This window comes from Lynx canadensis, chromosome A1 (genome assembly GCF_007474595.2).
Source record: "Lynx canadensis isolate LIC74 chromosome A1, mLynCan4.pri.v2, whole genome shotgun sequence".
In the NCBI taxonomy this organism is placed as follows: Eukaryota; Metazoa; Chordata; class Mammalia; order Carnivora; family Felidae; genus Lynx; species Lynx canadensis.
In genome coordinates, this window is record NC_044303.2 from 11,532,028 (window position 1) to 11,555,084 (window position 23,057).

Here is a 23,057-nt window from a genome sequence, read left to right on the forward strand (position 1 = left end):
CTCCCTCCAATCAGGACAACTGTGATAACCTAACATATGAGTGAAATGTTTTGTTACAGGTTGAACCACTGACACTCTACCCACCTGCCGCTTAAATAATTCCTCAGAATGGGAAAGGTACGGATTAAGTAGAGACATAATACACACAGCGTAGAAAAAAAAAACTATTCTCCGGTATTTTGAGAATACTAGGCAAGAGTTACCAAATAAAGAGCAAAGTAGTTAATACCCATTTCATTTACACAGCACAGCGTCAGTACTCAATTTCAGTGTTTTAAAACAATACCCAACTTTTATCCCCAAAGTTAGAGATCTATAACAATTTACGTGGTTTTCCCAAAAAGTCCAGGACCGCCGCAGTGGCAGAGAAATCATTGACAGCTGCGTGTCTGGCGGCCACCGCGGCCACAGCGGCGGCGGCATGCCCCCGTGGCTGCGTGCGCGCGCGACGGGGCGGGGCGGAGTCGGAGCCGGGCGCGCGCGCGCGCGGGGACGGGGCGGGGAGAGCCCAGAGGGCTGGCGGGCGCGCGCCCGGGGCTGTCTGGCCGGCAGGGGGCGCTGCGCACCCACGCCCCGCGCTGCCTGCCCCCGGGTGCTGTCCGCGGCGGTTCGATTGGAGCAGCCGCCGAAGAGCGCTTGGCGCCATTTTGAAGCGGAGAGGAGGAGGAACGGCCGGGCTGGCTGCGGAAGGGGAGGGGGGGGGGAGGAGGCGATTGGATGCGGCGGCGGCGGCGGATCCCGGAGAGCAGCGGAGTGAGAGGAGTAGCGAGTCGGGCACCCGGAGGTAGGAAACAATTCAGTTAACGGAAAGAAAATGTCTCTCTTCTCTGGTCTCCGTGCTCCATTTTTCAGCGCCCGCCACCGCGGCAGTGTCTGTGGCGGGGCTTAAGCGCCGCCCGCCTGCCAGCCGAGAGTCGCCTCCCGGCATCGGGGGCTGCAGCCGCCGGCTCCCTGGCGGCGGCCGGGGCCGGGAGGAGTGGGGCGCGGGCCGGGGGCGTGGGTCGGGCTGCGCGGTGGGGGTGGGGAGGGCCCCGCCGCCGGCGCGCTCCCTCCACGCCGCGGGCTCAGTCGCAGCCTCTGGAAATTAAACTTGCCGCCCTGGCCCCAGCCGGGGCGCCCGCGGCGGCGGTGGCGGCGGGCGGTGACCTTGCGCGCGGGCGGGGGTCCGCGCCCCGCAGCCGGGTCGCCCGCGCCCCGCCGCCTCCGCCTCCGCCCCTCCCCCCGCGTCCCGGCCGGCCGGCGGCTGTTTCCCGGGCGGCAGGCGGGCGGCGCGGTGCTCCTGTTGAATCCTCCCGCTGGCGGGTTTTCCCCCTTCCGGGCGAGGGGTGGGGAGCGCGGGTCCGGGCTGAACCCCGGGCGGCGTGCGGGCCTCGGGCGCCTTCGCTCCTTCGCCGGGTCCCCGCGCGCCTCGCCCGCGCCGCCCAGCCCTTCGCTCCGGGCGAGGAAACGGGCTGCTAGAGTGACATTTTTGCACTGTTACTTGCCAATCGCCGGACATAAAGCGCGCTAACCGCGCTCTCGGAGCTGGTGCTGGGGGAACCTGAGGACCTGGTGGAGCGAGAGCGCAAGTACTGGCTGGAGAGACTCCTCCTGGGCGACAACTGGGTTCTGGCTTTCCTTTAGGAAGCCTTGGAGTTGGAGTGACAATGAAAATGGTGTGCAGTTGGAAATAGTTAACATTTTTGCGCTGTTATCTTAGTGACACTTGAAAAGTTTTGGTCAGAAGAAAAATCTTGTATGTTGCCGCTGTTGTTTTTTGGTACGTACGTTCAAGCTGCGCCAAGCAGAAGTACAGTTATTTTGAGGGAGTGGATCTGAACCCTGAAATGCGGTGCCTCGCCTTCAGACTTGCCTTGTTACTGCCTTCCTTCCCGGGGAACGCGTAAACTCCGGGAAGGGTTTGAAAGAGCAGGTTGCTCCCCTTTCAACACACGTTGTAAGAATCCTAACTAACCCAGTAAAAGAGAACCCTTTATTTTGCTTTGAAGGATGTGCTCTGAACGCTGTTTTCACACTTTTATTATGAAGTGATGGATGGGCAGTGCTGTCCTGAACGACCCTACCCTTACTAGTTTAGGAAACTTGGGATACAGCCTTTAATTTCGAAGGCTGGCCATAGGTCTTTAGTGAGTTGGGAGTCTTCTACTGTCTTCCTAATAAACTTTAAAAAATTCAAGCGTGATTGTAAGAGCGAGCTGTAAATAAATTACAGTTATTTCAAACTTGCATGGCAATACGATCATTGTTCTCAACTGACCCCTGTAAAGTTCCAAGCTAGAGCGTTTTTGGTATTAACTTACGTAATAAGTAAAATAGTTAAAAACACAAAAATGGTATTAAGCAAAATAAGGGCTGGAAAGGACACTTGATATAGGCAGCACATTTGTCAGAGATGTTAAGCATTTTTAGGGACAGTAAGATGAGCATTCCCATGGTTGTATGCAGGTCAGTTTGTGGAACAGTTAATCTTGTATCACCTGGTGATAGCAGAAAACCTAATTAAAATTAATACCGGTGAATATGTAGGTGAAAGTTTCAACATGGGACTTATGTTAGATGTATTCTCAAAAACTTAACTTTAAAAAACACATCTTAGGTCCGAACGTTATTCCTTTGAAATAAACTTGCAAATACATAGAGAAAAGGTGCACTTTTGACATTCTTTGATTACTGAAGTAGCTAATTTTTTTTGCCTTTTTTTTCTTTTTCTTTTTTTTTTTTTTTTTTTTTTTTTTTTTTTGCTGTTTAAAAAATTACCATTTTTGCAGCTGGGTTTTACCTTAGGGGTTAAATATTTTAAATGACAAGGTAGTATTTGGATTGGTGTTTCGTTTTAAAGAACTTTTGTGCTCTTTATTATTTTCTCCTTTTTTTGAGATTGATTCTCCTTGTATGAGCTTTGTTTTCACAGCAGCTTTTGTATTCTTCCTGTTGCTTTTATTCCTGTCTAATTATGTCTGTCTTTTCCCTAACTTTTTCCAGGAATTGCAGGAGATAATGTGATGACAGTGATTCTTGTCATGAGATGTCATGAAATGTTGCTAAGGTTATTTGACAGGTAGTCTGAGCTGGCTGTTGATAGAAGTTGCTTTATTAAGTTTACTTAAAAATTGTTCTGCAGCTTTAACAGTCACAAAGAGTAACATTTTGAGGACTTGACTTTATCGATAACTTGGTAAACCTAACAATAAAGTGATACCCTGTATTAGAACTTGCTCTGATGAGGAATGATACTTTATGAGGAAGGGAATATTTTGGGAAGTTGTGTTTTGTTTCTGTTTTTTTTTTTTGTTTTGTTTTTTTGCTTTTCCCTCTTGAAGAATTAGGATTGTCCTTTGACTTCCTCATTGCAACTTTTTTGATCATATGTGCCTAGAACTAACAATTTAACTGTGATTTGGCTTGGATGGCAAGTACTGTATATAAGTTAGAAAAGAATAAATTTATGTTTCCTTTGTTAGTGTTAGAGAGCTATAAAGAAACTTAAAGATGATCATCACCTTAGTTATGATATGCATGAGAAATTAGGTTCAGATTGTAATTTATCCAAAGTCACAGTCATATTCATATGGTGGAATTGGGGTAACTCTTAGTTTCTCATGGAAGCTTAGAAGCTTCTATATGGTCTGTATTGTTTTGTTCAGGATTTAAGTAATATTTAAAATTCCTGCCAGATAGCATATTATTCTTCATTCCCTTCTCCATTCATTCAATCAAGAAGTAATATTTCAAGGTTAACATCTGTTTCAGAGTCTGGTTTTAATAATTTTTATCTGGCATTCAGTCCACTTAAGTTGTCTCAGAAGATAACCTTTTGCATGTCTCTTTTCTGGAGTTAGTTGATCTTTCGTTGTGCAACGTTACTTGACATGGCATTCATTTATTCTTCTTGAAACTTGTAAGCCAGGGTGATTTTGAGGTTAGTATTGAACTTTATTTTGTTATAAGATGGATGTGTATGACGGTATTTTTTTCACTTTTAAGCTCCGTTTGCTACACCAGTCATTTGTCACTTCCAGTTAAAATAGATATTTGGATAAAATTGTGTTTGGTTTGAGTATTCCTGTTTGGAAATGTTAAAAATTCCAGAAATACTTAGTTTAAAAGTAAGCCCAGTATTTTCTCTGAAAATGTATTTACTTTTGAAGCATATTTAAGAAGCTGGCAAATGGTTCTCAGTTTTGACTCCTCAGCGTGTAGAGGTCAGCTCTTCCTCACATTATACTGTTATGAAGCTGATTATAACCATTTTCCCCTATAAATGAAAAGGGTTTTTAGCCATTTCTCACTAGTGCAAAAATAGGGTAGGTTTGTTGCTTTGAGACTGTAATTGTTTTAGGTGGGAGGGATGATCATGCACAGGGAGAAAATTATGAAGATTAAACTCAGATGAGCAAAATTTAGTTGCTTAAAGCCATTAATCTGAGATATTTAAACATATCCATAATAGTTATTGTGTTCTAACGACTAGGCATTAATAATAGGCAGTAATTAGAAGTGCTTAGTTTAGTTGCAAAACTTCTAAGTGGCTAAGGGGACTGGAGGAAGACTGGTTAAAGCAGGAAGCATCTTTAAAGGGCCATGACCTGGAAGTACTCCTCTAACCTGCCTCTCCCTTTGACAGAGAATGCTTTAACCTGATTCAGTTAAAATGAACAAATGTTAAGCTCCCATATGCAGAGTGCCAGAGATGATGCAATAACAAGGACTGAGATCTTGCCTTGTAGAAGTTTAGGGTACTGGTTGGCCACCTGCACCAAGGTGGTGGGAACTGAGAACCAGACAGTAAGATCCCTGCTGTTAAGGCTTCTTTGAGTAACAATTGAGGTTGCTCTTCTTTATGTGGGAGAATGAAATTAGCCAACACTAAATATAAAACTGATAGGAAGAGGGAATATAATAACCATAAGCATTGCCTCTTTCTAGGAGAGGATGGTTGGGGGGGGCAATAGGAAATGAGAGTTTGTGGTGCTTTGGGCAGTGTAGGGATTCTTTTTCTTTTTCATCTCAGAAGTGGTTTTAGAGTGAAGAGATCTTAAAGAAAAGCCCCAGATGTATACCCAAAATCTATTTCCACAATATATCCTCTACTAGCTGAAATTCAGTCAGGCAATTTTAGTCAGTCTTCTGATATGGAGATGGGGGAGGGGCTGTGTGTGGATAGTTGATGGTGAGAGTCGTGGTTAAGGTTGTGGGGCTTAGAGGACTTTAAGTAATTTTATACTTTAGGTTAAAAGTTATACATGTATATGATAAACATTCTGATGGCACAAAAAAGTAAAAATAAAAGCTACTTGTCCTCCCTCCCCCCCCCCCCACCAACAGGCAATCCACTGTTAATAGTTTCTAGAGAGTTTATTTTTCAAAAAACTTATACAAATAGTGTTATATTGTACCGTCCATTTTTTTTCAACTGCAGTTTACTTTTTTGCCTAGCTAATGTCACAGAGCAGTTTTCATATTGGCACATATAGATCAACATAATTAAAAATGATTATTTTATGAGGATGTATCATGATTTTTTCTTTCGAGTGTTTAGATTGTAACAATTTACACTGACCAGTGGTTTATGAGTATGCCTGTTACATGTTCACCAACATTGGACTTTATTAAACCTTATGCTTCTTGCCAATTTGATATGAAATTTTTATCTTGTTTTGATTTGCATTTATTTGATTATGAGTGAGGGTAATCACTTTCTTTTTTTCTTTTTTTGGGGGGGTATATGTTTATTGGGCAGAAGTTCCTTGTAGCACATACTTTAGATGGAGCTTATTTTACTTGACTCTTTCTCCCCCTCCCTCGTCTAAAATGAACTGAGAGAGGTGCAATTTTTAGAGAGTTATAATATTTTTAGAGCCTGTGGCACCTTGAGGGGGGCATTGCTCTGAATGGAGAGACTACAGTGCTAGACTTTGAACGACCAAGGGCCAACATTGAGCATATTGAGAGCCCTTAACTTGGTGTTAACGAGGTATATAAAGTCAGGAAGGGAGATTTGAGAGGGCAAATAAATTTTGTATAGGGCCAGCTCTGTCTTCTGTCTGCTTCTCCTGTCTCACTACTCCCTTCCACCTTCAATTGTCATTTGGTTTTTACCTGTGCTGTCATTTCGTTTGCTCCTGTTCCCTGGCAGGGGTAGCAACCTTGACCTTGTTATTTCAAGAGTTCCTCCAGAGATGAGGGACACTTAGTTTTAATTATAAGGGAAACTGATTTTGCTTCAAACCAGTCAAAGGGAGCAGTTCTCATTTCTTACATCCTTTAGATCTATTTTCTGATGTTTAGTAGTACCTTTCTGTAGTTGATATTCTCCTAGGGTGTCAGAGGCCTTACATGCTGAACTGTACAGAAATCAGGGGATGTTGGCAGGACTACATGGACTTTGTTCCTGTTTAATCCCTACATACCACCCTCACCCCCAGCTTCACAGTTTTTTTTTTTTTAAATGAATTTTTTTCCTTGTAGCCTTGGGAAGTGATAGGTTTAAAGGGCTTTTGTCTGTCACCCCCTCTGTCCCCAATCACAAATGATAACCATGTGTAAGTGATGTTAATTAATGTGACTGTGGTGATCTTTTCACAGTGCATTTGCATAGTATCAAAACATCAGGTTGCGCATCTTAAATATGTACAATTTTTGTACATCAGAGATACAAAGCTGTTAAATTTTTTGTCTAAAGTTACCGTACATGCTAGTTAACATCAGATAGCTAGTCCTTTTTCATCATTACCTCTAGCCTTGGCCAATGGTTCTCAAATGGGGGTGTTTGGGACACCCCTTCCCTCCCCAGTGCCTCACACCAGGACATTTGGCAAGGTCTGGAGACATTTTGGCTATCATAACTGGGGGAATGGGGGAGGGTGGTGCCACTGGCATCTAGTGGGTGGAGGTCAGGGATGTTAAACACCCTACATTATGTAGGGCAATGCTCCACAACAAAAAATTATCTGGCCCAATGTATCAATAGTTCCAAGGATGAGAAACCCTGGTCTAGGTAGAATTAATCCGGGAAGCCCGTAGTTAACCCCAGCTCAACTGAACTAGGCCTGCCCACCAACTCTTGATAGTAGCAATCCAGCTATTTCAAGGCTTTCATTTAGTTTTATGCTCAAAATGGCAAGCTTTGAAATACAAGTCTTGAGCACTTTTTTTTTCCTTTGTCTCTTTGGTAAATTTCTTTTTGGCTATTGACTTTCCTTCTCTTCTCCCTTTATGATATAATATAATTGGGGTCAAAGCTTTGTAGTTCTAGTTGGGAGTTTGGAAGGTCAGTAGCATTTAAGACTTGAACAGCAGTAGGAACATATGTAGGCATTTGATGCAATGCTTGATGAGCAAAGCCCTTTCTAAGGAAGGCAAAAGAGCTTGGTGGTTAAGCCTGTAGACTTGACTTAGGTTTTTATTCTGTCTCCATTACTAGCTAGCTTTGTCACCATGGGCAAATTACTAATTTTGCTAAGCCTCAGTTTCTGAATCTGTAAAGTGGGTGATAATAGATATCTCACATTTAAAAACAGCTTAATTCAGCTGTAGTTCACATACAGTATAATTCACTGAATGAACGTGTACAATTGTTTTCTAGTACATTCACAAGTTTATGCAACCATCACTGCAATCTGATTGTAGAACATTTTTATCTCCCATGAGAGAAACCCCAGACGTGTTAGTTGTCACTTCCTATTACCACTAATCTCATTCGTTATTGTTTTTTTTTTGTTTTTTGTTTTTTGTTTTTTTTTGGGTGGGGGGCAGATAAGCCAGACCAAATGCTTACCCTGGTGCCAAGATGGTAAGTACTCAACAAAAAAACCATTAGAAGTTGGTGCAGGGATACTGTATTTGTGCAAAGTCCATTCATATCACTTTAGAGGGCCAAGATGGAAAATTGTTTGTTAAATGGTTTATTTTATATACTCTACAAGAAATTCATGCTCCAAAATATAAAGATAAAAGATATTTTTTCAATTATGAAATGTATATTCAAGTAGGAAGAAAGAAACTGGTTGTATAAAATACCAGTTATAATTAGAAAATAATTTGGGCGCCTGGGTGGCGCAGTCGGTTAAGCGTCCGACTTCAGCCAGGTCACGATCTCGCGGTCCGTGAGTTCGAGCCCCGCATCAGGCTCTGGGCTGATGGCTCGGAGCCTGGAGCCTGTTTCCGATTCTGTGTCTCCCTCTCTCTCTGACCCTCCCCCGTTCATGCTCTGTCTCTCTCTGTCCCCCCAAAAATAAAATAAACGTTGAAAAAAAAATTAAAAAAAAAAAGAAAATAATTGAAAACAAGGCAGAATAAAGTGTTTTCAGGAAGGTGTAAACAAAATATCTGAAATTGGGAATTTGATAAAAGGAAATTGATTAATCATGTCAGGCTGAGAGTACAGGAATCATGAAAAACCTCTTGAAGTGAGGGACTTTTTGGCCAAGTCTTAGATGATAAAATATGAGACTTTGACTCCTAAGAAGAGCCCTTGAAGAATGCTGTACTTCTTGAGGTATTGGTGGTACCATCATCATCATCATTTCTTGCTGCCTCATGCTCCTGCCAAATGTTGCCTCTGGTAGCTTTATCCATGGTCTTTTTTGATGTTTCTAATCTGTTGTATTTGGGAATTTATCTAAATGCATTAAGTAAAGTTTTAGTGAGAGGTTGATGTCTGTGACAAAAGGATATGAATATGTGGCCTTATGTTGTCTCTTTGAATTGCATTTTTCGTTTATTTTCTGATTTAATTGGGTTTATTGAGTAAATAGTTCCTAGACAAATTAGGCTGATAAAAATGTTTTCTTCTTCCAGGGCTTCTACTATGAACTATATCCCTGACCTCTCTCCTAAATATCCTGTCTTCTTTTTCTTGTATACTGTATTGGACACAATACCTCCAGTACAACATATTCAAAACTGAATTGCTTTCCTCTACCTCTACCCTTTAACATCCTGTCTGGGTTAATAACACAGATACCTTTTTTTAAGTTGTAAGGGATGACTAGATTTGTTATCAAGTCAGAAACCTGGAGTCTTCTTGATCTTTCTCCTTTACTTCTCATATCCAATGAATTACCAAATCTTGTTGATTCTGATACAGTATTTTCAAAGGTATTTATTTATTTATTTATTTAACATTTATTTTTTTTTGAGACAGAGAGAGACAGAGCATGAACAGGGGAGGAGCAGAGCAGAGAGAGAGGGAGACACAGAATCTGAAACAGGCTCCAGGCTCTGAGCTGTCAGCACAGAGCCCGACGCAAAGGTTTTTTAAAAAATAAATACTGTATGCATATTAGTTCTTCAAAAGTGAAACAGCAAAAAGAGGAAAAAAGATACACAATCAAAAGTTTCTCATTCATAGCCTTTCCCATCTGTCTAGTTCCCAAATTTCTACAGTAGTTTACTCACGTTATTGATTTCTTACATATCTTTCTGGGGATTTAAAAAATACAGCCGTTAATAAGTACATTTATCCCATCTTTCTCTTTTCCCCTCCTCCTGCCCCCAGATGTTTTACATTAGTGTTGGAAACTAACTGCTTTGCCTTTTACTTTCTCTCTCTCTCTCTTTTTTTAAGTTCGTTTATTTTGAGAGAGAGTGAGAGAAAGTGAGAGGCGGAGGAGCAGAGAGAGAGGGAGAGAGAGAGAATCCTAAGCAGGCTCTGGCACTATAAGCTCGAAGCCTGATATGGGGCTCACACTCCTGAACCTTGAGATCATGACCTGAGCTGAAGTCAGACTCTTAACAGGGCCACCCAGGTGCCCCACCTTTTACTTTTTTTTTTCCCCCCACTGAACAATATACCTTGGAGATCTTAACACAGTAGTGTATAAAGTGCTAGTTGCTTATGCACGCTCTCTACTTCTCTCCACTTTTCAAAAGCTGCTGTTCCTTTTTACTTATGAACCACAATTTAACTGGTAGTATAAAACACCAGTTATCATAAAATAATTTAAAAGAAGGCGGAATAAAGTATTTTCTTTTAAAGCCCATTGGTGGACAGCTGTATTGTTTCCAGTTTTTACTATCATAAAAATTATAAGAATCTTGCATCAAGCAACACTGTTGCATATATCATTCTGTACATATGCCCATGTGTCTGTAGGATAAATTCCTAGAAGTGGAATTGCTGAGTCAAAGAATATAACAGGTATAATTTTGATATTGTTAAACTGTGTTTCATAGACGTTGTAACAATAACGTGTATATGAGAATACTTGTTTCCCTATACCCTTGCCAACACAGTGTGTAATCAAGCTTTTTGGATTTTTGCCAATACGATAGGCGAAAAATGGTATCTCAGTGTAGTTTTAATTAATATTTCTCTTACAAGTGAAGCCAAGCATCTTTTCATATGGTTAAGAGCCCTCTATATTATTTTTTTTTCCTGTGAACTCTCTGATTTTAATCTTTACCCATTATTTTCTGTCCATTTGGGGATTCTTAAATTTCTCTTCAGTCCCTGTGCCATTGGTTGGTTTAGTAAATGTAAACATGAATTGCTTGTTTGCATGCATTTGTCTTCTGACAGGTATCTGCTTACACCATCACTCCCTTCTAGGCTATCTCTTAGACTATTAACAGAGTGATATTTCTAATCATGAATTTGAGTGTGTCATTTCCTTGCTTTAAACTCTTCAGTGGCTCTTCACGCCCTTTGTAATCCAAGTATCTTAGTATTGGCATGGTACCTACCTGCCTTGCCAGCATTTCATGTCACTTTGTGTTAGGCTCGCTCAGCTCCCAAAACACTGCTCATAGCTCCCTACTGTGTTGGACCTTTTGTCTCTCTGTCTTTACATGTGGTATTTCTCTTCTTGCAGTGGTCATTCCTGCTTGTTCACATGTCCAAACACCTGCTTTTCATCCTCTACCTAATGGAAAGGTTTTTCTGATACATGACTCTTCTTTTGGGCAACGTGTTTTGCTCTTTTCCCCTTCTCACAAGACCCTGTGTATACCTTTATAATGGAAACCATCATGTCATGTGTTGTTCTTATTTGTGTGTTTTTTGCCCTTATACGGTTAACCTTTGAGGCCATGAACTTATAGTTATTTTGGAGCCTAGCAGAGTATTTGGCACTGGTAGATGATTAATATTTACTGAATACACACAAATGTATGTATATATACGCTAAATATAAGCCTGGACAACCCAAGACTAGGTGGAAAAAGGGAAAATTAATACAGTGAGCTCATGAATTGTTTTTAAATTTATTTTTGATTTACTTATATATGTATTATATATTCTATATATTTATGTTCTGTATCTGCATATATTTATATTAAGGTGTAAACTAAATACAGTGAAATGTACAGATCTCACTTTGATTAGATCAATACCCAGTGCCCAAAAGATGACATTGAGCATTTTTGTCATCCCAAAAGGTTCCCTCTTTGCCTTTTTTATCCAGTTCCCTCTTCCCCAAGCACTCTGATATCTAACAAGGTAGATTAGTTTTGTTCTGTGTTCATGCAGTGTGCTTTTTTGCATTTAGCTTCTTTTGCTTAGCATTTCCAGATTTATCCATGAAGTGGAATATATCAGTTTTTCTTTTTATTGCTTAATTAAATTAAATTGGATGAATATACCACAGTTTATCTTTTCTTCTGTTGATGAACATTTGAGTTGCTTCCAGTTTTTTACCATTAAGAATAAGACCTATGCGTGTCTTCTTGCAAACAGTTGTTTTCATTTTTCTTGAGTAAATACCTAGGAATGGAATTGTGAGTTTATAGGCAGATGTGTGTTTAACTATGTCAGAAATTCCCACATTTTCAAAGTGATTTTCTACTTTATATTCCCACCATGAATATATGAGAATTCTAGTTGCTCTACATTCTTGCCAACATTTGGATAATCAGTCTTAATTTTAGCCATTTGTAAGGTGTGAAACAGTTTCTCATTGTGGTTTTATTTTGGATTTCCTTGGTGGCTAATGATGTTGAGTAGCTTTTCATACAGCTGTTGATAATTAGTGTATTTTCTTTTGTGAATTTGTCTTCCAAGTTTTCTGCATGTTTAAAAAATTGGTTATCTTTTTATTGGTGTGTAATATAGTCTGGATACAAGTTGTCAGATCAATGTGTTAAGAGTATTTTCTCCTAATTTGTAGTTTGTCTTGTTTTTTCTTTAATAGTGTATTTTGACAAAGTCTAAATAATCAAGTTTTTTCTTGAATAGATATGCCTTTTGGGGTGCCTGGGTAGCTCAGTCTGTTGGGCGTCCGACTTTGGCTCAGGTCATGATCTCGGGTTCATGGGATTGAGCCCCATGTCGGGCTCCGTGCTGACAGCTCAGAGCCTGGAGTCTGCTTCAGATTCTGTGTCTCCCTCTCTCTCTGCCCCTCTCCCGCTCATGTTCTGTCTCTGTTTTTCTCAAAAATAAACAAACGTTAAAAAAATGAAAAAAAAATAGATTACGTTTTTTGAGTCTAAGAAGCTTTGCCTATCCAAAAGTCATGAAAATAATTTCTTGTGCTTTCTTTTAGAAGTTTCATAGTCGTAACCTTTACCTATAAGGCCATGATCCATCTTGAATTATTTTGCACTGTGTGAAGTAGGAGGTTAAAGTTCATTTTTAAAAATACATTTATCCAATTCCAACACCATTGTTTGGAAAACAAAAACAAAAACGAAACACCTTTTCTTTGCTGCAGTGATTAGCCTTTGTGTCTTTATTCAGAATCCTTTGAACTTACATGTGTAGATCTATTTCTGGACTCCATTCTGTTTCATTGATCTATTTGTTTCTCCTATGCCAGTGTCACAGTGTCTCTATTACCATAACTTTTGGAATCAAATAGTGTGAATCCTCCAACATTGTTTGGCCGGTCTGGCTCTTTTGTGTTTCAGGGTCTCAATTTCTATAAAAAGAAAGTCTTTTGGGATTTTGATTGGGATTGTGTTGCTCTGTAGATATATATAGGGAAAACTGATCTGTACCAATATTGAATGTGGTAGTTAGCCTCTCACATGGTTCCCATTGATCCCTGTCTGGTATTTGCACTGTTTCATAGGCCAACTTGCACATTGATTAGGGTTGATGTGTGTGATCAATAGGGTATGGGAAAAGTGATGGTATGTCACTTCTAAAATTAGGTTAAAAAAAGATACAGTGGCTTGTTACTGGTCTTTTCCTCATCACTCACTGTAGAAAAAACCAGATGCCATATTGTAGAGAGACCTTATGTCAAGACCGTGAAGGGTCTGAGTTTTTACCCTACTTGCAAGCTCTCAAGTTAGCTTACTATAGTTTCATGGGTGCTGATAAAAGACATGAGGCCCCTGGGTCAGATTGGAAAGACTGTCACAATTACAGGAGGAGTAGCTAGGGTTTTGGCATTTTTGCACCAGTTCCTTGAGTTCCATTTCACACCTGGTAACATGAAGAGGGCCAGATGACACCTACATATGCAGTGGGCTATGTTTCAGGAGAGGAACTTTGGACACGGGGAACCTGGATATTTTTATTTATTTTTTTTTATGTTTTAAATGTTTATTTTGAGAGACAGCATGAACAAGGAGAGGGACAGAGAGAGAGAGGGAGAGGGAACAAGGGAGAGAGAATCCCAAGCGTGGAACCTGATGTGGGACTTGATCTCATAAACCATGAGATCATGACCTGAGCCGAAATCAAGGGTCAAATTTTTAACCTACTGAGGCCACCCAGGTACCCCAAAACTGGATATTTTTAGATGTGCAGTAAGCATACCTGCTCTTTGCTTTGGAGGTGACTTTCTTTATCTTCTAAGTCTGTTCATTTTATAGATACCTTTGAAACATAGTTTAGAACAAAGGGCAGTCCATCCTCAGTTGCAAAATGTGCAGAAATGTAGGTCCCATGGATTATTGTCTCCTAACATTTACATGACAAAGAACTGGGGCTTTCTGCCAATAGCCTTTAGTGACCTTAGAAGCAGATCCTCCTCTAGCCTTCAGTTGACTATTATTTATTTGACTACAGTCTCATCAGAGACCCTTGATCCAGACCCACCAGCTAAGCTGCTTCTGGATTCCTGACCCTTAGAAACTGAGATAATTTTGTTTCAGCTGTTAAGTTTTGGGATTGTTTCTTACACAGCGATGACTAATACAGTTGTATATCTCTCCTTTTATTTAGTTCATCTTTAACATGTGTTGTAAACGTGTGTGGAAGATCTCTACATCAGCCTATTAAAATGGATTTTTGCATATTAATATGTTAACATATCAATCATATAATGTGATGTTATGTTAATGTGTTAATTTATATACATGTAATAAAAAGTAACATTTTGGGGCACCTGGGTGGCTCAGTCCATTAAGCGTCTGACTTCGGTTCAGGTCATGATCCTACTGCTTGTGAGTTGGAGCCCCGTGTTGGGCTCTGTGCTGACAGTTCAGAGCCTGGAGCCTGCTTCAGATTCTGTCTCTGTTTCTCTGCCCCCTTGCCTGCTTGCACTCTTTCTTTCTCAAATATAAATATTAAAAAAATCTTTTAGGGGCGCCTGGGTGGCTCAGTTGGTCAAGTGTCCAACTTTGGCTCAGGTCATGATCTCACAGTTCGTGGGTTCGAGCCCTGCGTCAGGCCCTGTGCTGACAGTTCAGCGCCTGGAGCCTGCTTCAGATTCTGTGTCCGCACCCCTCCCCTGCTTGCATTCTGTCTCTCACTCTCTCAAAACTAAATAAAACATTAAACATTTTTTTTTAGACAGTAACATTTTAATGTTCTCTGTAGAGATCTTGCATGTATTAAAAATCTTTTTGATGCTATTACAAATGAAACTTTGTAAATGTTCTTTGTATACAAAAATGCCATAGTTACTTTAAATTGAGTTCAGATTCGTTTAGTTCCAGGACTCTTTGTAGATTCTTTAGGACTTTCTTTACAAAAATAGTCAGATAATTTGTGAATAAGACCGTTTTATTCCTTCCTTTCCTCATCTTACAAGCTTTTTCTTTGTCTTGCCTTATTGCACCATCTCGCATTTTCAGTCTAATGTTAAAGAGCAGTGGTGAGAATGGACATCCTTGTCTCGTTCCTGATCTTAAGGGAAAACATTGTCCTTCACCATAAAATAGGATGTCAGCAGTGGGTTTTTTTGTAAATTAAAAGAAATCAGATGGAAGATACTCCCTGTTTTACTGAAACTTTTAAATTATGAATGGGTGTTAAATATTGTCACACATCCCCCCCCCCCTTTTTTTGTATTTAGTGAGATGATTGTATGGCTTTTATTCTTTATTCTGTTATTTATTTTGGTGAAATATATTTATTGATTTTTTTTTTCTAAAGGAAAGTTTTTTTAATGTTTATTATTGAGAGACAGAGAGAAACAGAGCATGAGCAGGGGAGGGGCAGAGAGAAGAGGAGACACAGAATCCGAAGCAGGCTCCAGGCTCTGAGCTGTCAGCACAGAGCCCGACAGGCCTTGAACTCACAGTCCGCAAGATCATGACCTGAGCCACCCAGGTGCCCCTATTTATTGATTTTTGAAAGTGATACCAATCTTGCATTTCTGGGATAACCTTACATGATCATGATGTTTTGTCCACTTACCTGTTTTTGGGTTTGTTTTGTTAAGGATGTCTGTGTTCTTGATAAATACGGTTTATGATGCTTTTTTTTTTTTTAATTTTATTTTTGAGAGCAAGAGAGAGCACGTGCCAGCAGGGAAGGGGCAGAGAGGGAGACCCAGAATCCTAATTAGGCTCCAGGCTCCCAGCTGTCAGCATAGAGCCTGGTGTGGGGCTCGAACTCACGAACTGTGAGATCATGACCTGAGCCAAAGTCAAGCAGTTTGTGGGTTATTTAAGTTATCAAATCTTTTGGCATATGGTTTATAATTTTCCATTGTGATCCTTTTAATGCCTGCAGGATTTGTCGTGATTGGTCTTTTATTCCTGATGTTGGTAGTTTGTATTTTACTTTCTTCTGTTCTTTGTCATTCATGCTAGGGCTTAGTAATGTTATTTCTTTTCACAGCTTTTGGTTGGCTTCTGGTTTTAACTTGATAATTCCTTCATTCTTTTTTCTGTTGGTTTAATATTTTTTTCTGGCTTTTTTGAAAAAAAATTAAGCTTTATTTTTGAGAGGGGGAGAGAGAGAGAGACAGACAGAGAGAGAGAAGCAGAGAGAGGGAGGGAGAGGGAGGGAGGGAGGGAGAGGGAGGGAGGGAGGGAGAGAGAGGGAGGAGCAGAGAGAGGGAGACAGAATCCGAAACAGGCTCCAGGCTCTGAGCTGTCAGCACAGAGCCCGAAGCGGGGCTCGACCTCATGAACCACAAGATCATGACCTGAGCTGAAGTCGGATGCCCAACTGACTGAGCCACCCACGTTCCCCTTTTCTGGCTTTGTGTCTAAATGTGGAAATTTAGACATTTAAACTTAAGACTTTGTGTTTAAATATAAGCACTTGAAGCTATCCTTTCTTCTCTAAGCATTGCTTAATTGCATGTTTAATGTTTACATATTGTATTTTCATTATCAGTTAAAAATATTTTCTAAATTTCTTTGTGATTTCTTTGACTCATGGAGTATTTAGAAACATGTCGCTTGATTTCCAGGTATTTTGAGTTTTCATAGATAGTTTCTTATAGTTGAATGCTAATATGATTCTGTTGGGGTCAGAAAACATACTCTAAAATTTCTGCCTTTTAAAATTTGAGACTTGGGGCGCCTGGGTGGCGCAGTCGGTTAAGCGTCCGACTTCAGCCAGGTCACGATCTCGCGGTCCGTGAGTTCGAGCCCCGCGTCGGGCTCTGGGCTGATGGCTCAGATCCTGGAGCCTGTTTCCGATTCTGTGTCTCCCTCTCTCTCTGCCCCTCCCCCGTTCATGCTCTGTCTCTCTCTGTCCCAAAAATAAATAAACGTTGAAAAAAAAAATTTTTAAAAAAAAAAAGTAAAAAATACAAAGTTATTGAAATACTAATGTTACATTAAAATTTTTCCAATGAAACATGTTAAGCAATAAAGAATTAAGAAAAATGCAAGTTTTATATCGGGATCTACAGGGAAAATTATACTTGCTGAAGGATTAAGAATGGCAAAATAGGGGCGCCTGGGTGGCGCAGTCGGTTAAGCGTCCGACTTCAGCCAGGTCACGATCTCACGATCCATGAGCTCGAGCCCCGCGTCAGGCTCTGGGCTGATGGCTCGGAGCCTGGAGCCTGTTTCCGATTCTGTGTCTCCCTCTCTCTCTGCCCCTCCCCCGTTCATGCTCTGTCTCTCTCTGTCCCAAAAATAAATAAACGTTGAAAAAAAAAAATTAAAAAAAAAAAAATTTGAGACTCATTTTATGATGCAGTATATGCTTTATGATACAGTTGGGTCAGATTGGTTAATAGTGTTTAAGTCATCTATATCATAATCAAAACTTTTTCTTTATATATAAAAAATATTTTAGGGGTGCCCATCCCCTGCTTGCACTCAGTCTCAAAATAAACATAAAAATATTTAAAATAAAGTATTAAAAAATACGTAACATAAAAGGTGACAGTAAAGGATGGGAGAAAAAAACAGGTTAAAAAAATAAAACACATAGCAAACAACAGAGTTGATTAAAAAAATACAACACACGTAGCAAATAACAGACTTAAATTCAACCATATAAATATTGTTAAATACAATGTTTCCTAAAACTCCAAAGACAGAAATTGCTATATAAGTAGGTTTAATATTAAAAAAACAAAGTGAGGGGTTCCTGGATGGTTCAGTCGGTTGTGCATCCATCTCTTAATTTCGGCTCAGGTTATGATCTCTTGGTTGGTGGGGTCAAGCCCCCCAGTGCTGAGCCTGCTTGGGGTTCTCTCTCTCCCTCTTTCCCTGCGTCTCTCTCCTCTGCCCCTCCCCCATGCATACACGCACGGCCACACACACTCTCTCTCTCAAAATAAATACTTAAAGAAAAAAAAATGAATGAGATCTTGGCCCTTTGCGACAACATGGATGCTAATAAGTTAAAGACAAATGCCAAATATGTCTTTTATATGAGGAATCTAAAAAAAAAAAGTAAGTAAACAAACAGCAGAAACAAACCCATAAATACAGAGAACTGATGGCTGCCAGAGGGGTGGAGGGTGAGGGGATAGGCAAAATGGGTGAGGGAAACTGGGAGATACAGGCTTCCAGCTAAGGAATCATTAAGTCATAAGGATAAAAGGTACAGCATAGGGAATATAGTTTTTGGTACTGTAATAGTATTGTGACAGATGAACTGTACTTGCAATGAGGATAGCATAACATAAACTTGCCATATAACTATATTGTACACTTGAAACTAATGTAACATTGTATGTTTACTATATCTCAATAAAAAAGGAAACATTTTTAAAAATGAAAATAAAGTCCACTAAATATATGCTGTATATAAGAGATGCATTTTAAGAACAAAAACACAAGTCAGGTTAAAAGTGTAATAATGAAAATCATACATCATGAATGTAAATAGTAAACACAGGAGAAGTTGTGTACTTACATTAATAACAGAAAAAAATGTAACTTCAGGTGTGCCTGGGTGGCTCAGTTGGTTAAACATCTGACTTTGGCTCAGGTCACGATCTTGTGGTTTGTGAGTTTGAGTGTCTTCTAGGGCCCTGTGTTGACAGCTCAGAGCCTGGAGCCTGCTTCAGATTCTGTCTCGCTTTCTCTCTGCCCTTCCCCTGCTTATATTCTGTCTCTCTCTCAAAAATAAATAAACATTAAGAAAAATCTTTTTATTAAAAAAAAAGGGGGTGGTGGTTAACTTCAGTAAAGAATTATCAAAAGTAAAAAGGTCAATTCATCCAGAAGGCATACCAATACTAAATGAGAATCCATCTAATACCAGAGAGCCTGAGGCAAAAACTGCATTAAGGAAGCACATGAAGCAAAAGCTGATTAAGTTATAGATATAAAAGTTATAGGAAGAAATGAACAAATCTACAATTATAGCTGGGAGTTATAATACCCCTCTCTTAACAAGTGAAATGGGTATAAAATAACCTACAGAAATATAAATCAGAGATCAGCAAACTACAGGGCAGATCCATGGCCCTCTGCCTGCCTTTATAAGTAAAGTTTTATTAGAACACTGCCATGCCTATTCATTTCCATATCGCCATGGCTGTTTTCACACTACAATAAGAGAATAGCCACTGCAAGGGCTATAATCCACAAAACCCAAAATATTTTTTTAGAGTTGTTTGAGAGAGAGAGAGACTGCAAGCAAGTGGAGAAGGGGCAGAGAAAGAGGGAGAGAGAATCCCAAGCAGGCTCCATGCTGTTAGTGCAGGGACCGATGTGGGGCTTGAGCCAGCGAACTATGAGAACATGACCTGAGCTGAAATCAAGAGTCGTATGCTTAACTGAGCCACCCAGTTGCCCCTATTTTAAATCTTCTATTGGCTTTTTAAGCTAAACTGCTTTGTAATTTTTTAGTGGTTGCTCTAGGAATTACAGTATTCATGATTAACTTTTACATTTTATTTTGCACTAACATGCTATTTCATGTAAAATGAAAGAACTTTACAAAGTATAATTATATTTGACCTTTGTGCTGTTGGTGTGTTATTTTTTGCTTCAGCACAGTGCTGTGTTTGCTTTAGTCACTGGTCTCTTGAAGAATTTCAGAGAAAATAAATGAGATAGTCCTTGATATATACCTACATATTATTTCAGGTTTTCTTTCTTTCTCTTTCTTTCTGTCTGTCTGTCTGTCTGTCTGTCTTTCTGTCTTTCTGTCTTTCTTTGTACATCTGAGTTTCAACTGATGTCATTTCCCTTCAGCTTGAACAACTTCCATTAACATTGCATAATGCATAAATAAATTGATAAAGTCTTGAGTCTTAGTTGAATATGTTTATGTTTTTTAAGAGTATTTTTGCTGGATATAGATTCTGGGTTGATAGTCTTTTTAATTACTTTAAAGATGTATATTTATTGTCTTTTGGTTTCCATTGTGTCTTCAATTTTCAATAATTTGATTTATATTTTTTCTTTTCCTTTTTTTTTTCTGCTACTATGTTTAGAGTTAGCTGAGCTTATTAGATTTGTAATTTGATATTTTTCACCAAATGTGGGACATTTTAACCATTATTTAAAAATATGTTCCCTGTTCTGCCGTCTCTGCTCCTTTTGAGATTCTTGTTATTCTGCTTAAAATTGTACTATAGGTCTCTAAGTCTGTTAACTTTTTAAAATCTTTTCCCCTCAGTTCTTTAGATTGAATAATTTCTACTGCTCTGTCTTCAAGGTCACTGACTCTTTTTTATTTTTTTTTTAATTTGCTTTTAAGTATCCCTGGCCACATCTTTTTTTTTCTTTTCTTTCATTTTTCAGCTTTATTGAGCTGTAATTAACAAATAACATTTTGTAAATTTAAGGTGTACAGCATGATAGTTTGAAACGTATATATTATGAAATGATTACTACAGTAAGGTTAGTTAACACATCCATCACCTCACATAGCTAACATTTTCTGTGTGTTGTGAAAACATTTAAGATTTTTTCTTAGCAGCTTTCAATTATATAACATGTATGGGATTATTAACTATAGTCACCATGCTGTACGTGAGATTCTCAGAATTTATTCATTTTATAACTGAAAGTTTTTACTCTTCAAAAAAGTCTCCCCATTTCTCCCATACCCCAGCCTCTTGCAACCACCAATTTACTCTCTATGAGAGTTCTCCTTTTTCAGATTTCACGTATAAGTGAGACTATTTGGTATTTCTTTCTCTGATTCATTTCATTTCGCACAGTGTCTTCAGGTTGCATCCATGTTGTTGTAGATGGCAAGATTTCCTTCTTTTGCTTGACTGAATGAATGCATTTTATGATATACACATACATAAAATACACCTTTATCAAGTCATCAACTGATGGACATTTAGGTTTCCATGTCTTTGTTACTGTGAACATTGCTGCAGTGAACATGGGGGTGCTGATATTTTAAGCCCATTTTTAAATACTATACCCTTCAGTTCTGGTATTTCACTTGTTTTTTTTTTTTTTTTTTTTTTTTTAATTTTTTTTTTTTTTCCAACGTTTATTTATTTTTTGGGACAGAGAGAGACAGAGCATGAACGGGGGAGGGGCAGAGAGACAGGGAGACACAGAATCGGAAACATGCTCCAGGCTCTGAGCCATCAGCCCAGAGCCCGACGCGGGGCTCGAACTCACGGACCGCGAGATCGTGACCTGGCTGAAGTCGGACGCCTAACCGACTGCGCCACCCAGGCGCCCCTGGTTCTTTTTTTTTAAATGATTTTTTTTCTTTTAAAAAAAATTTTTTTTAATGTTTATTTTTGAGAGAGACAGAGACAGAGCATGAGAGGAGGAGGGGCAGAGAGAGAGGGAGACACAGAATCCAAAGCAGGCTCCAGGTTCTGAGCCATCAGCACAGAGCCTGACATGGGGCTCAAACCCACGAGCTGTGAGATCATGACCTGAGCTGAAGTCGGACACTTAACTGACTGAGCCACCCAGGCGCCCCTAAACCATTTTCATTTATCCACTGAGATGTCCCATTGTGACCATATTCTTCATTAAGTTTTTCAACATATTTATAATAGCTGCTTTAGCATCCTTGCTTGTTAGTTCACTCTTCTGAATTATTTCATAGTGTTTTTCTTTTAACTGCTTCCCCCCCCCCCCCCCCCCTTGACAGCACCTCATATTTTCCTGCTTATTTTCATGTCTAGAAGGTTGTAATTGTAGAGTGGACATTGTGGATGATATGTCATCTCTAAATTCTCTTTATCTTCCTTTGGGGAGTATGATTAAATTACTGGCTGATCATCTTGAACTTGTGGAGGCTTGGTCTTATACTTTAGTAAGATGGGTCTATAGAAAGCCTGAGGTGTTTTCTAATGCCTTGTAACTTGGTTGGATTCAAACTCCAAGCTCATGTCTCTGCAATGGGAAGCAGCTGACATTGCTGCTGAATTCTTTCAGCTTTCCAGTTTTCCGCTGGGCTCCTTGGAATCTTCTTTAAGCATATACAATTCAAGGGTTTTTTTTGTTTTTTTTTTTTTTTTTTTTTTGAAGAATTTGAAGAGTTTATATTAGTTTTTGAGGCTTCTCTTGCTATGGCTAACTCCTTTACTGAATTTCCTCTCTGAGTTTTCAGCCACTCTGTGGCCATGAACTTCAATAAAACTTCAGTTTTCTGCCTGAGGTATAGTGGACTTGTGTTATTGCAGTTGAGGAGTGCCCTTCGAAAAAAGCTGTATAAATTTGAACACTGTACTTCTTTTCTTTCAGTAGTCAAATTTCCCAATATCTACCTGCTCTTGGTTGCTTTGTTTTATCTTTGAGTCATTCTTAAAATTATTTTATCCAGAATTTAGGGGTACCTGAGTGGCTCAGTTGGTTAAGCGTCCAACTCTTGATTTTGGCTCAATTCATGATCTCACGGTTCCTGAATTTGAGCCCTTCGTTGGGTTCCACCCTAATAACATAGAGCTTGCTTGAGATTTTCTCTCTCTCTCTCTCTCTGTCTCTCTCTCTCTCTCTCTCTTTCTCTGTCTCTATGTCTCTCTGTCTCTGTCTGTCTCTGTCTCTCTGTCTCTGTCTGTCTCTTCCCCTCTCTCTCTCTGCGTCTCCACTGCTTGTAGCTTCTCTCTCTCAAAATAAATAAACTTTAAAGAAATATTTTCTACAGAATTTATAACTGACATCTGTGGAAGGGTTAGTTTTAGGAGTAGACAAAAGCTACTCCACCATTATTAGAATTCTTCACAAACTAATTTTCATTCATTTCAAATTAGGCCTTTAGGCATAGTTGCTTTTAACACACATCTTATTTTAGGATTACACATTTTTAGAGTAAGAGAAGTTTGCTCTTGCTTCAATTACATACACTTGGTCTAAATCAGTAATTTAGTGAAGAGTTGGGAGCTAAAGAATGTTTACAAAAGCTGGTGAAAGGGATTATATTAAAGCTGTATTTCTACTGCTGTTCCTTCTTCCCCTTTTTAGCACAGACTTCATAGACAGCATTGGGGACACATAGGATCAGATAATAATGGAAAAAAAGTCATTTTTCAATTGTCTTTGACCTTCTCTTAATATTTCTGCTTTGTGGAAAAAGTACTAAAATGTAA

At 39.5% G+C, this 23,057-nt stretch overlaps 1 protein-coding gene across 5 annotated transcripts in view; it reads left to right on the forward strand.

Moving 5' to 3' along the window:
* The first annotated feature begins 694 nt into the window (after positions 1–694).
* PDS5B (PDS5 cohesin associated factor B) overlaps positions 695–23,057 on the forward strand; it is a 195,244-nt gene continuing 172,881 nt past the window's right edge. For 3 of the 5 annotated variants that reach the window (XM_030308934.2, XM_030308936.2, XM_030308939.2), the window contains exon 1: positions 695–784. The gene's annotated coding sequence lies outside the window, so the exon portion shown is untranslated. The remainder of the gene's footprint in view (positions 785–23,057) is intronic. The other 2 variants (XM_030308937.1, XM_030308938.1) reach the window with 1 other exon arrangement.